This window comes from Hyla sarda, chromosome 1, assembly GCF_029499605.1.
Source record: "Hyla sarda isolate aHylSar1 chromosome 1, aHylSar1.hap1, whole genome shotgun sequence".
In the NCBI taxonomy this organism is placed as follows: Eukaryota; Metazoa; Chordata; class Amphibia; order Anura; family Hylidae; genus Hyla; species Hyla sarda.
The window spans coordinates 332,048,962-332,063,655 of record NC_079189.1 but is presented as its reverse complement, the minus strand read 5'-3'; positions in this window follow the sequence as shown (position 1 = coordinate 332,063,655).

Genomic DNA, 14,694 nt, shown 5'->3' with positions numbered 1-14,694 from the left:
GGTTCTGCAACAATTGGAGAGTCACATTTGAGGGAATATGACTTTAATTTAGAGGCTCCCCGTCCCAGGTCCTGGCATTGCTATGGTGTTCCCTTGCTCCTTGCCGCCGCTATTCATTTGTATCAGTGTTTTAAAGACACCGATAAAAAAGAATGAGGGGAGAGCCGGCGGGCTGTCTGCATGACTGGCCGCCACAGTTTGGATATGGACTGTGGTCTTTCAGTTCAGTATCCCTGCTCTATATGAAGGATAATTAGAACTCTACCAAACACTAAACCCTAATGAATATAACCCTACCAAACACTCAACCCTAATGAATATAACCCTGCCTCACACTAAACCCTAATGAATATAATACAATGCAAAGAGGTAGCGTGCACTCACCGCGGGTAAACAGCTGCAGGCCCGAGGTCCGGGATCACCACGGCATAGACAGACGGTAAAGGGGCTTAGAGGCTACGCCAGCTGTTTCGGACGTAGCCTCTGAGCGCCCCTTACCGTCTCTGTCTATGCCGTGGTGATCCTGGACCTCGGGCCTGCAGCTGTTTACCCGCGCTGAGTGCACGCTACCTCTTTGCATTGTATTGTTTGATACTTCATCTAGTGTGTGCACCCCGCAGGTGCTGCGTTGTTACTTATCGGGTCCGGAGGCTGCCAGTGTACACCAGCGGTATCGTATATCTGCATGTTTAGCTGCACGGTGTGCTCTCTCACCTTCTAGTGGCTTAAGCCTAATGAATATAACCCTGCCACACACTAAACCCTAATGAATATAACCCTACCACACAATAAACCCCAATGAATATAATCCTGCCACAAACTAAACCCTAATGAATATAACCCTGCCACACAATAAACCCCAATGAATATAACCCAACCACACACTAAACCCTAATGAATATAACCCTACCACACACTAAACCCTAATGAATATAACCCTGCCCCACACTAAACCCTAATGAATATAACCCTGCCCCACACTAAACCCTAATGAATATAACCATACCACACACTAAACCCTAATGAATATAACCCTGCCACACACTAAACCCTAATGAATATAACCCTACCACACACTAAACCCTAATGAATATAACCCTACCGTACACTAAACCCTAATGAATATAACCCTGCCACACACTAAACCCTAATGAATATAACCCTACCACACACTAAACCCTAATGAATATAACCCTGCCACACACTAAACCCTAATGAGTATAACCCTACCACACACTAAACCCTAATGAATATAACCCTACCACACACTAAACCCTAATGAATATAACCCTGCCACACGCTAAACCCTAATGAATATATAACCCTGCCACACACTGAACCCTAATGAATATAACCCTACCACACACTAAAGCCTAATGAATATAACCCTGCCCCACACTAAACCCCAATGAATATAACCCTACCACACACTAAACCCCAATGAATATAACCCTGCCACACACTAAACCCTAATGAATATAACCCTGCCACACACTAAACCCTAATGAATATAACCCTGCCACACACTAAACCCTAATGAATATAACCCTACCACACACTAAACCCTAATGAATATAACCCTGCCACACACTAAACCCTAATGAATATAACCCTGCCACACACTAAACCCTAATGAATATAACCCTGCCACACACTAAACCCTAATGAATATAACCCTGCCACACACTAAACCCTAATGTATATAACCCTGCCACACACTAAACCCTAATGAATATAACCCTACCACACACTAAACCCTAATGAATATAACCCTGCCACACACTGAACCCTAATGAATATAATCCTACCACACACTAAACCCCAATGAATATAACCCTACCACACACTAAACCCCAATGAATATAACCCTGCCACACACTAAACCCCAATGAATATAACCCTGCCACACCCTAAACCCTAATGCATATAACCCTACCACACACTAAACCCTAATGAATATAACCCTGCCCCACACTAAACCCTAATGAATATAACCCTGCCACACACTAAACCCTAATGAATATAACCCTGCCCCACACTAAACCCTAATGAATATAACCCTACCACACACTAAACCCTAATGAATATAACCCTACCACACACTAAACGCTAATGAATATAACCCTACCACACACTAAACCCTAATGATTATAACCCTGCCACACACTAAACCCTAATGAATATAACCCTGCCACACACTAAACCCTAATGAATATAACCCTACCACACACTAAACCCTAATGAATATAACCCTACCACACACTAAACCCTAATGAATATAACCCTGCCACACACTAAACCCTAATGAATATAACCCTGCCACACACTAAACCCTAATGAATATAACCCTGCCCCACACTAGACCCTAATGAATATAACCCTACCACACACTAAACCCTAATGAATATAACCCTGCCACACACTAAACCCTAATGAATATAACCCTGCCTCACACTAAACCCTAATGAATATAACCCTGCCACACACTAAACCCTAATGAATATAACCCTGCCACACACTAAACCCTAATGAATATAACCCTGCCACACACTAAACCCTAATGAATATAACCCTGCCACACACTCTATCCTCTGAATATATAACCCTGCCACATAATGTCCGCTATGAATAAAACCCTGCCACACACTGTTCCTTTTTAATATAATTCTGCTACACACTGTACCCTCTCAATAACACATCCACACACTATACCTTAAGAATGTAACTCTACACGCTGTGCTCTCTAAATATAACCCTGCTACAAACTACTCTCTGAATATAAATCTGCCACACAATGGCCCTGATTTACTAACATGATCCCGACTCTTTGTGTCGCACGTCCTCTGCTACACTTTACGCGACACATTTTACTGTTAAAAACCGGACTGTTTTCCAAATAGTATTTTTTTTACCCGACTATAGGGGCGTGGTTTGCATAATTAGGGGCGTGTTCTTGACAATTTCCTGAAAACCCGACAGTTGTATTTAAAAACCCACCAGAAAAGTAGTGAATTACTGAACTTGAAAACCCGACTGCGGTGTGGGGAATCTGTTAAAAAGTGTGTTTTCTTTGTAAATCTTGTTACTTTGTCCCCTTAGTAGCTTTTTATATTACATTTTTTATTTTTTGATAATTTTTTTGGGGAATTTCTCTCTTTTTTTACTTTTTGTCTGTTAACCCAATAACGACCATGAATGTAAAGTTACATCCTGGTGCAGAGTTAATTTGCTTTATTTATTTGCTTTATGCTTTATTTTTCCTGTGCGACACTTTATTTTTTGCGACAGAATTTAATATTGTGCGATTGAATTTTCCCGACATGTGCGAAACATTGATAAATACATGTGAGAAAAAATAGTCCGGGAAAAAATAATACTCTGAAAATAACCCAACACTCAGGGCTATTGTGCTCTCTGAACATAACCCTGCAAGACACTGATGTCTCTGAATGACCAGGCTCTTTTTTATTTTTTTATTTGACATGTGTCTCTTTAAATGGTAATAACTTTAGAACGCTTTTTCTGAACAGAGCAATTCTGAGATAGTTTTTTTTTTCGTGACATACTGTACTTTATATAAGTGGTGCATTTTTGTTGACATATGCAGCATTTTTTGTGAAAAACTCCAAAATATTGTGAAAACATTTTAAATTATTTTTTATGGTGTTCTCGGTGCGGTAAAAGTGATGTTATATATTTATTCTGTGGGTTGGTGCAATTATGGCAATACCCATTTTATATAGCTTTTTATGTTCTTTTTCCTTTTCTGAGCAAAACTAATTTTTTCCCTTTTTTGTGTTATCATCTTCCGACAGCCGTAACTTTTAGATTTTTCATCTGACGCCATTGAAGGAGGGCTTATTTTTTGCAGGACAAGCTGTACTTTTTATTGGTATCATTTTTGCAATACATGCTACTGTTTGATCTTTTTTATTCAGCTAATTTGATCAAAATTGGCGAATTTTGCACTTTTTTGCTGTTTTTTAGTGTTCACCATGTGGGATAATTTACCTTACGGACGTCGCAATTCCTAGTATGTGTATGATTTGTGTGTTTTTATGATAATACAGGTCTTTTATTGGGAAAGGGGCATTTACTTAATTCTTTTTACAATTCATACTTTTATTGAAGAACCTTTTATTATTTTATTTTTCACTTTTTAGGGTACGTTCACACGTACAGGTTTGATGTGCAGGATTTGTAACTGCAGATTAGAAGTTGTGCTCAGTCATTTGGTTTACATTGGAATTTGCAGCAGAAAATCCTGTGCATCAAATCCTGCGCATCAAATCTGCGTACGTGTGAACTTACCCTTAAAGGTTATACTATGCTGCAAAACTTTTGTACTGCAGCACAGTATAAACTGATAAGCTGCATACACTACAGCATGTGCGATCCAGCCTGTGGCTGAAACTCACAGGCTTCCATAGCTGGCAGACAGGAGGCCATCAGCTGGCAGACAGGAGGCCATCAGCTGGCCTCCTGCTGCGATAGCAACCAATGGCAACCCGCGATCGTATTGTGGCTCCGCCATTGGTGAACTGGAAGAGCACCCTCCCCATGTCAACACCATAGATGCCGTGATCAGGATTGATCACAGCATCTAGGGGGTTAATGCTGCCGGGACTGGTGCGATCTCGGCCCCAGCAGCTGATTGACAACTGGGTCCCGCCACCGATCTTCTGAGCTGCGCGGAGCAGTGCAGGAGCTCATCAGGACATATGCATATATCCCAGCGTGCAAACTTGTTGGGAAGGGGTTAAAAATTTAAAATAACACCCTGTAGCGAGAAGGGGTTAAAAAATCTAAAATAAAACAAAAAGGCCCTTCCCTAATAAAAGTTTAAATCAACTCCCTTTTTCTATTTCATGAAGAAAAAACACTTATTACCGTATTTATCGGGGTATACCACGCACCGGCCTATAACACGCACCCTCATTTTACCAAGGATATTTGGGTAAAAAAAAATCATTGTGAGACAAAATTAAAAAAAAAACGCAGTTTTGGAACTTTTGGGGGCTTCCGTTTCTACGTAGTACATCTTTATTCTGTAGGTTCATACGATTAAAATTATACCCTACCTATATAGGTTTGATTTTGTCGTACTTCTGGAAAAAATCATAACTTCATGCACGAAAATTAATACGTTTAAAATTGTCATCTTCTGACCCCTATAACTTTTTTTTTTTTCCACGTATGGGGCGGTGTGAAAAAATGAGCCGTGATCTGAAGTTTTAACGGTACCATTTTTGCATTAATAGGACTTATTGATCGCTTTTTATTAATTTTTATTAATGTGACCAAAAATGCACTATTTTGGACTTTGGAATTTTTTTTGCGCCTACACCATTGACCGTGCGGTTTAATTAACTAAATATTTTTATAATTCGGACATTTCCGCACGCGGCGATACCATATATGTTTATTTTTATTTACACTGTGTTTTTTTTTTATGGGAAAAGGGGGGTGATTTAAATTTTTAATAGGGAAGGTGTTAAATGATCTTTATTCACTTTTTTTTTTTTCACTTTTTTTTCCCAGTGTTATAGCTCCCATAGGGACCTATAACACCGCACACACTGATCTTTTACATTGATCACTAGTTTCTCATAGGAAACCAGTGATCGATGATTCTGCCGCTTGACTGCTCATGCCTGGATCTCAGGCACTAAGCAGTCATTCGGCGAGCGGACAGCGTGGAGGCAGGTAGGGACCCTCCAGCTGTCCTGTAAGCGGTTCGGGATGCCGCGATTTCACCGCGGCTATCCCGAACAGCTCCCTGAGCTAACCAGCATGGTTTCCCTTTCACTTTAGACGCGGCGTTCAACTTTGAACGCCGCGTCTAAAGGGTTAATAGCGCGCGGCACCGCGATCAATGCCGCACGCCGTGGCCCTGCGTTATAGATCGGGAGCGGACACATGACGTTCCAGTACGTCATGTGTCCTTAAGGGGTTAAAATGATACCCTACTTATGTAGGTTTGATTTTGTCGTACTTCTGGAAAAAATCATAACTACATGCAGGAAAATGTATACGTTTATAATTGTCTGTTAAAATTCTGACCCCCTATAACTTTTTTATATTTCTGGGGCGGTATGAGGGCTCATTTTTTGCGTCGTGATCTGAAGTTTTTAGTGGTACCATTTTTGCATTGATAGGACTTATTGATTTTATGAATTTTTTCATCATATAAAAAGTGACCAAAAATTTGGGACTTTTTTTTTGCGCGTACGCCATTGACCATGCGGTTTTATTAACAATATATTTTTAGAATTTAATTTTTACATTTCCGCACGGGGAGATACCACATGTTTTTTATTTTTTTATTTACAGTTTTTCTTTTTTTTTATGGGAAAAGCGGGGTGATTCAAACTTTTATTAGGGAAGGTGTTAAATGATCTTTATTCCCTTTTTTTCCACTTTTTTTTTTTTTGCAATGTTATAGCTCCCATAGGGGGCTATAACACTGCACACACTGATCTTTTACATTGATCAGTGGTTTCTCATAGGAAACCACTGATCAATGATTCTGCCGCTTGACTGCTCATGCCTGTATCTTAGGCACTGAGCAGACATTTGGCGATTGGACAGCATGGAGGCAGGTAGGGACCCTCCGGCTGTCATGTAAGCTGTTCGGGATGCCGCGATTTCGCCGCGGCGATCCCAAACACCTCCCTGAGCTAACCGGCATGGTTTTACTTTCACTTTGAACGCCGCGTCTAAAGGGTTAATAGCGCGCAGCACTGCCATCAGTGCTGCGTGCTATTAGCCACGGGTCCCGGCCATTGTAAGAGGCCGGGCCTGACCCACTATGATGCGGGGCCACGCCGTGGCCCCGCGTTATAGAACAGGAGCGGGTCCTTAAGAGGTTAAAAAGTACGATTGGCCTCACAAAAAAACCTCATATGGTTCTGTAGGTGGAAAAATAAGGCTAGGTTTCCCCTTGCTTTTTTGCCAGCATTTTTTCATGTTGCTATTGTTGAGACTATAGCATTTTTTCAGCAAAATTTTGACGTTTTTCTCCCATAGAAGTCTATGGAAGTGAAAAAGCACCATAGAAAACACCATGTGGGTTTTAACATTGGTGTATTTGCAGGTGTATTTGTATTTTTTATTCTTTTTCAGACTTTTCATCCAAAATTATTATTACTATTCTTTTAGCGATCTAAAAAGATATGGACATAGCTTTTTTATATTGTATTTTGTAGGGTACCATGAAAAAACAAATCAGGGCCACTATGTGTCCACATACCGCCCTCATTTACTATTGCCATTCTGTTTAACCACTTGGGGACTCAGGGTATACCTGTATGTCCCCGTTCCCGCATTCCCAAGTCCTTAAGTCCTGCAGATTTCCGGTCCCTGAAATCATTCAGCAGGCATCCCGTGCAAAGCCCTGAGACGATCAAGCAATCGGGGCAGACGTAGGTCCCTTACCTGTCTGGAGGTCGGCGAGGGTCCCCTAAGGAGACGTGGCGGAGGACTGGAGTGGCAGGATACAGAAGGAGGTGAGGCCTGTTCACCTCCTGCTGTTGCTTAGCAAAAACTTCCAGCATGCACAGCCAAAGGGCATGCTGGGAATAGTAGCTATGCAACAGCTGGCGGCACAACTACAACTCCCAGCATGCCCTTTGGCTGTAGATGCATGCTGAGAGTAGTATTTTGGCAACAGCTGAAGGCACAATAGTTGTGAAACACAGTTTGTTACCTGGTTTTGTTACCCTAACTGTGCCTCCAGCTGTTGCAAAAATACAACTCCCAGCATGCACGGGCAGCCAAAGGGCATGCTGGGAGTTGTAGTAGTGTGCCTCCAGCTGTTGCATAACTACAACTCCCAGCATGCCCTTTGGCTGTCAATGCATGTTGAGAGTTGTAGTTTTGCAACAGCTGAAGGCACACTGGTTGTGAAACACTGAGAGTTTTTACCCAACTCAGTGTTTCGCAACCAGTGTACCTCCAGCTGTTGGAAAAATACAACTCCCAGCAAGCACTGAGAGACCGCAGAGACCTCTAGCACTGAATGACATGCTGGGAGTAGTTTTGCAACAGCTGGAGGCACACTGGTTGCAAAACACTAAGTATCAAACTCTCAGTGTTTCGCAACCAGTGTGCCTCCAGCTGTTGCATAACTACAGATCCCAGCATGTATGGTCTGTCAGTGCATGCTGGGAGTTGTAGTTTTGCAACAGCTGGAGGCTTACACCCCCCTCCCCCATGTGAATTGTACAGGGTATATTCACATGGGCGGGGGTTTACAATAACAGTTTCCCGCTGCAAGTTTGAGATGCAGCAAATTTTCCGCCGCAGCTCAAACTCGGGAAACTTGCTGTAAACCCGACCATGTGAATGTACCCTAAAAACACTACACTACACAAAATATCTTGTACGGCACTGTTTCTAAAACGGAGCCTCCAACTGTTGAAAATCAACAATTCCCAGCAAGGCATGCTGGGAGTTTTGCAACAGCTGGAGGCACCCTGTTTGGGAAACACTGCCGTAGGGCATTTTGATGGTGGAGGCAAGTATAAATTCTCTCTCCAAAAGCCCAATGGTACTCCTTTTCTGAGCCCTTTAGTGAGCCTGCAGAGCACTTTACATTAACATATGAAGTATTTCCTTACTCAGAAGAAATGGTGTTACAAATTTTGGAGGGGCTTTTTCTCCTATTACCCCTTGTGAAAATGAAAAATTTGGGGTAACACTATCATTTTAGTGTTGAAAATCACATTTTTCATTTTCACATCCAAATTCAACGCAAACCTGCAAACTCCTGTGAGGTGTTAAGGCTCACTATACCCTTGTTATGCTCCTTGAGGGGTGTAGTTTTACAAATAGTATGCCATGTGGAGATTTTTTTGCTGTTCTGACACCATGGGGGCTTCCTAAATGCAACATGCATCCCCCTCCGCCCCCCCCCCCCCCCATAAAAAAAAAAAAAAGACAGCTAAATTCGCCCTCCAAAATCCCACAGTTGCTCTTTCCCTCTTGAGCCATGTTCCGAGCCTGCAGAGCACTTAATGTCAACATATGAGGCATTGCTGCATTCAAGAGAAATTGGGTTACAAGTTTTGGGGGGGATTTTTCTCCTTATACCCCTTGTAAGATGAAAAAAATTGGGCTACATGAACATGTTAGTGTAAAAAATTTAGATTTTAATTCTTCTTCTCCACTTTGCTGCTAATCCTGTGAAGCACCTAAAGGGTTAACAAACTTTAGGAATGTCATTTTAAATACTTTTAGGGGTGCAGTTTCTATAATGGGGTATTTCTCACAGAAAAGCCCCTCAAATCCACTTCAAACTTAACTGGTCCCTGAGAAATTCAGATTTGGAATTTTTTGTGAAAATTTAGAAAATTGCTGCTATACTTTGAAGCCCCCTAATGTAATCAAAAAGTAAAAACATGTCAACTTCATGATGCAATTATAAAGTAGACATATTGTATATGTGAATCGATTTATAATTTATTTGTGGTGTCCATATTCCTTACAAGCAGAGAGTTTCAAAGTTAGAAAAATGCAAAATTTTCTACATTTTCATGACATTTTGGGATTTTTCACCAAGAAAGGATGCAAGTAATTATGAAAATTTACCACTGTGTTAAAGTAGAATATGTCACAAAAAAACTATCTCGGAATCAGAATAAAAGGTAAAAGCATACCAGAGTTATTAATGCATAAAGTGACAGGGGTGAGTCCTTAAAGTCCTTAAAGGTAAACGGTCAACCGTTCACCCGCACTATAACACGATACACCAGGCTAAAGTGCATGTGAAGAGGAGACCGATGCAGGGTCTTGGGCTGCTATACCTACCTGCAGTCCGGAGCCCCAATCCCCCGAAGGCCCCCCTCTTTTAGCGGTGACTTGAGCTTTGAGGCGGGCCCGCTGACTAGATTTAAATATTCATAAGCACTGGTCACATGAGCGCTCAGTAGCCACGAGCGCTCACGTGAACCGCGAGTTAATGAATATTTAGTTTCAGCCAGCAGGCTCGCCTCAAAGCGCAAGTCAGCGCTGTAAGAGTCCCCTTCGGACTGCAGGTAGGCATAGCAGACCCCGCATCTGTCTCCTGTTCATCCGCACTATAAACCGGTGTATCAGGTTATAGCGTGGGTGAAGAGGAAAATGGGCTGAGTCCCTAAGGGGTTAAATTTAGGTGAAAAAAGTATTTACATTTATTAATGTTGTACCAAAATGTCCCTCTTTGCTTTGCACATCCTTTGGATAGGGGATACATTTTTCTGTTTAATAGTTCTCCTTTAACATCTATTTTATTTTTATATTTTGTCAAAATGTGTTTTGAACCAAAAGTTACACAAAAAATGATATATTTTGGGGCCTCATTTAATAAGAATGGAATGTAGCTTTTTTTGTGGGGTTTTGTTTCCGACAGGTATCTTTCCTTAGTATTTACTAGTGTATATTGTACTTGGCGATTTTCCCTACAATTGCTTTTTTTGATACATGCTCTGAGCTGTTTTTTTAGAGACACACCCCATTTTCCTGATGACCACACCCCTTTGTAGGGTTTTCTGAGTAAAATGGAGCGTTAGTAGGGTTTTTGGATTTTGTGTCGGATATTCTGGAGCACAACAAATGCAACAAAAGCAACCCTACAAAATCTACTCAGAAAAGCCATATTTAATGAGGCCCCTATTTTTCTTCCTCACTTTATAATCAATGAACTAAGGGGAAAAAAGGCTCACATGACATGCATCACAATACAACATAAAACTATGTTTTCAAAAAAAAAAAAAAAAAACACCAGAAAAAACCTGTGTGGAAACATAGCCTTAAAAATGGGTCTTGGTCATTGATGTCAAAACAACCCTGCATCATTAGTAGGGATCGACCGATATCGGTTTTTTAGGGCCGATACCGATAATCGGTGCAGGTTAGGGTTGATAGCCGATAACTTATACCGATATTCCGGTATAATTTATCGGCTATTTTACCCCCTGCGATACTGCTGCAGATCATTGATTTAAAGCGGGCGCTTTAAATCAATGATCTGCAGTGGCTTTTGCGGGGCCATAGGCCGCCGCCGCCACCACCCGCTTCTCTCCCCTACCTGTCAGGGTGGTCCGGGCCATCCATCCATCGTTCATGTAGTGTCCGGGGGCGTTCCGGGTAGAGGGTGGTCCGGTCCGGGCTGTCCTTCTTCTCCGGCGGTCATCTTCTCTACTCCGGGCAGGCTCCGGCCTAGTACGCTGCATAGACGCCGCTGCGCAGTGACGCCCGTGCGCAGCGACGCACCTGACGTCACGGCGTAGCGGCGTCTATGCAGCGTACTAGGCCGGAGCCTGCCCGGAGTGGAGGAGAAGACCGTGGGAGAAGAAGGATAGCCGGACCGGTTCACTCTTCACCCGGAACGCCCCCGGACACTACAGGAAGGAAGGAAGGATGGATGGCCCGGACCACCCCCATTATGGGTAAGTTTAATTTTTTTATTGACTCGGAGGGTGGGGGAGGGGCCCGACCGGTATAGCAGTATGGGCAAAAATCCATACCGGTATACCGCCTAGCATCACGGTGGGGGGTGCGAAGCGGTGCGGTGGGTCGGGGGTGCGGTGCGGCAGGTCGAGGGGGTGGCAGTCGCGGTGCGGGGGGCGGGGCATTATCGGCTTATCGGCAAGATAAATGCCGATACCGATAATGCCCAAAATCATGATTATCGGCCGATAATATCGGCCATACCGATAATCGGTTGATCCCTAATCATTAGACTAGGTTTCCACACAAGTTTTTTGCTGGTGTTTTTTTTTTTTTTTATAACTGCCACTGCAGTTTTTGAGCCAAAGTCAGAAGTGGATCCATGAGGAAGGTGATATAAGTTAAGTCCTTCCTTTATATTTCGCATTCCTTTTGAATACATTTCTGACTTTGGCATAAAGGGCTGTGTGAATAATCCAGTTATCATTTGCAAGGCATGGTCCAGCCTTGTCTTGGCTCAGAAAACAAGCACTGATCACAGAGATATGCATTCATTATTGTAGTAGCATTTGCACATCTAACAGAACCTTTTGTTTTATCTACCTCAGTGTAAATTTAGAGACTTTTTACATGGGGCGATTATTGGCCACACAGGCCTATATTGCCTTGCGTACTAATGGCAGTAATTGGCCAACGGCTGATTGGGTCATTTTGACCTGCTAAAAATCATAGGCCCTTGCTGAAATCTCCCCATGTAAGGGTATGTTCACACTGCAGAATTCCCACGGAATTTCATGAGTGGAATTCCGTGCAGTGAACATTAGCATCAGTGTGGATGGATCTTCCGCTAGACCCGTTCACACTGAGGAATTTCAGCGGTGGACAATTCTGCCTCTGAAATTATTCAGCACAAAAAAAGAACATGATCTTTCTTTGTGCGGAATTTTGCGAGCACTGCATAGCCTTCAATGGATTGCCAGACAGAATCTCTGCTCGCAGAATTCCGCGAGCGGAGATTCCGCAATGTGAACATACGCTTATAAGGAAAATGTGGCTGACGGTTGACTGCCACAAAGGTCCACACAAATAATCCAGTGATCATTCATGGGGCCCTCCTTACACCAAACTCAAGCCGTGTGAAAGGCTCTGTAAGTAAGCGCTCATCTACAAGATCCATGTAAATTTTTTCTATTTGAGAAAGCCACATTGAAATGGTGAAATAGGTAGACAGAATCTATGGGTAAGATTTATCAAAACCTGTGTAGAGAAAAAGTGGTGCAGTTGCCTAAAGCAACCAATCAGATTGTTTCTTTAATTTTTCAGAGGCATTTTAAAAGAATTAAAGAAGCAATATGATTGGTTGCTATGGGCAACTTTACCACTCTTTCTCTACACAAGTTTTGATAAATCTTTCCTTATGTTTTGAGTTAGCAGCCTTTCACGTCCTTTGTATCAATAAGGAACAGATTGAATGTTCAACATGATATAGATTTGCCTGCAGTCCTGCATTATTGTGGTGCACAACAGTGCCACTAAGACTGAGTATCACTGGGAAAATATAGGCCACTATTATCGTTTATTGCCACTATACATGTTTATGGGGAATGTATGTGATATACTGACTACTGCAGACCTGTGAAATTATAATGCATGTGGTTTCTTGAGAATCAATATACTGTGGCCATTTTCCCCTGATCTCATATAGGGCATCTCACTTATAACTCACATCTTATGTCCTGAATAGCAGTATATCCTGTATTTTCAACATAGTGTTAAGGTCTTAGGCAGTTCTGTCAAGATTGGCAGAGAAAAAAATAGTGCTTGCATATCCTGTAAAATTTCCGGATCACCGACGGACCCCATGCATGTGAATGGGGGCCATTGGGACCCGGCAGTAGCTTTTTGCATCCAACCCATTTCATGGTCCGTTCGGCACAAGAAAAAAAAAAAAAAAGACAATTGGATGCAAATGGCAATGTGAACCTACCCTTACATTTGAAAAGTGGGAGATCAAGTGCATTCAATAACTTTTGACAAGTCTGACATGTTGAAAGTTGTTTTAAAAGGGGTACTCCGCTGCTCCAGTGTTTGGAACATTTTGTTCCAAACAGGTGGAGCGAGCGGTGGAGGTGGTGACGTCACGTGATGTCATGACCCCTGCCGCCAGAACTCAGTGTTCTATATGAATGCCAATTGCTGCAAAAACATCGCGGGGTTCCCAGCTGTGGGACCCCCACGATCAGACATCTTATCCCCTATCTTTTGGATCTATCTTTTGAATGCTTTAAATTAAAGAAGTTTGAAAAAACCAGGACCCTTCCCAGTGCTAGCCGTCCCACCAAACTAAGTAGTTTGGGGAGAAAGACTTTGATAAGATAAGTGACCAAGAACCTAGTGGTCACTCCAGCTGAGCTCCAGAGATTCTAATTGCTGATGTAAGAAACTTTCAGAAGGTCAACAATCACTGCAGCACTACATCAAACTGGGCATTAGTTGCTGGAAAGAAGCTCCTTTCAGTAGAAGACAGTTGAAAGCCCACCTAGAGTATGCAAAAAACACCTAAAGGACTCTCAGACTGTGAGAAACAAGATGACGGGCGATACGGGGGCCGGAGTATCGTGACATCACGGCTTTGCCTCCTCGAGACGTCATGGCCCACCCCCTCAATGCAGGTCTATGGGAGTGGGCCTGATGCCCCCTCCCATACTCTTGGGAACTGTCAGTGGACAGACATTTTCAGGCCTCTCCAGAGATGTTCAAGTTGGTTCAAGACAGGGTGTTGGCTGGATCAATCAAAGGCTTTAACAGGGTTTTCACTAAGTCACTGCTGTGTTTTCTTGGCTGAGTGCTGAGGGTCGGTGTCTTGTTGGAAGGTGAATCTTCGGCCCAGACACAGCTGCTGATAAACACCTCAGTGATTGAAACTATGATTCCCTGAAGCATTGTGGAGAATGATCTCCTTCCCACCAAGCAATCACTCCACCCATTGAAGCACAGGCAGGCTCCCTTTTAACACCTGACTAGTGATGTAATGTCTTGGGCTGCACTGCAACCTGGGAAAAGCCTGAGTCTACACTCATTTTGTATACTGCTAAAAATGAACATGGAGGCAAAGATCACATAAGAATTTTGAGACCAGCCATCAACACAGGTTCAGACACTATATTATGAACTACACTAACTTTTCAGCCCCTGTAGCACAGTCAAATAATAAAAAAAAATATTAATTCTAACCTGATGTCTGTAGCAAACCAGACACTGCTT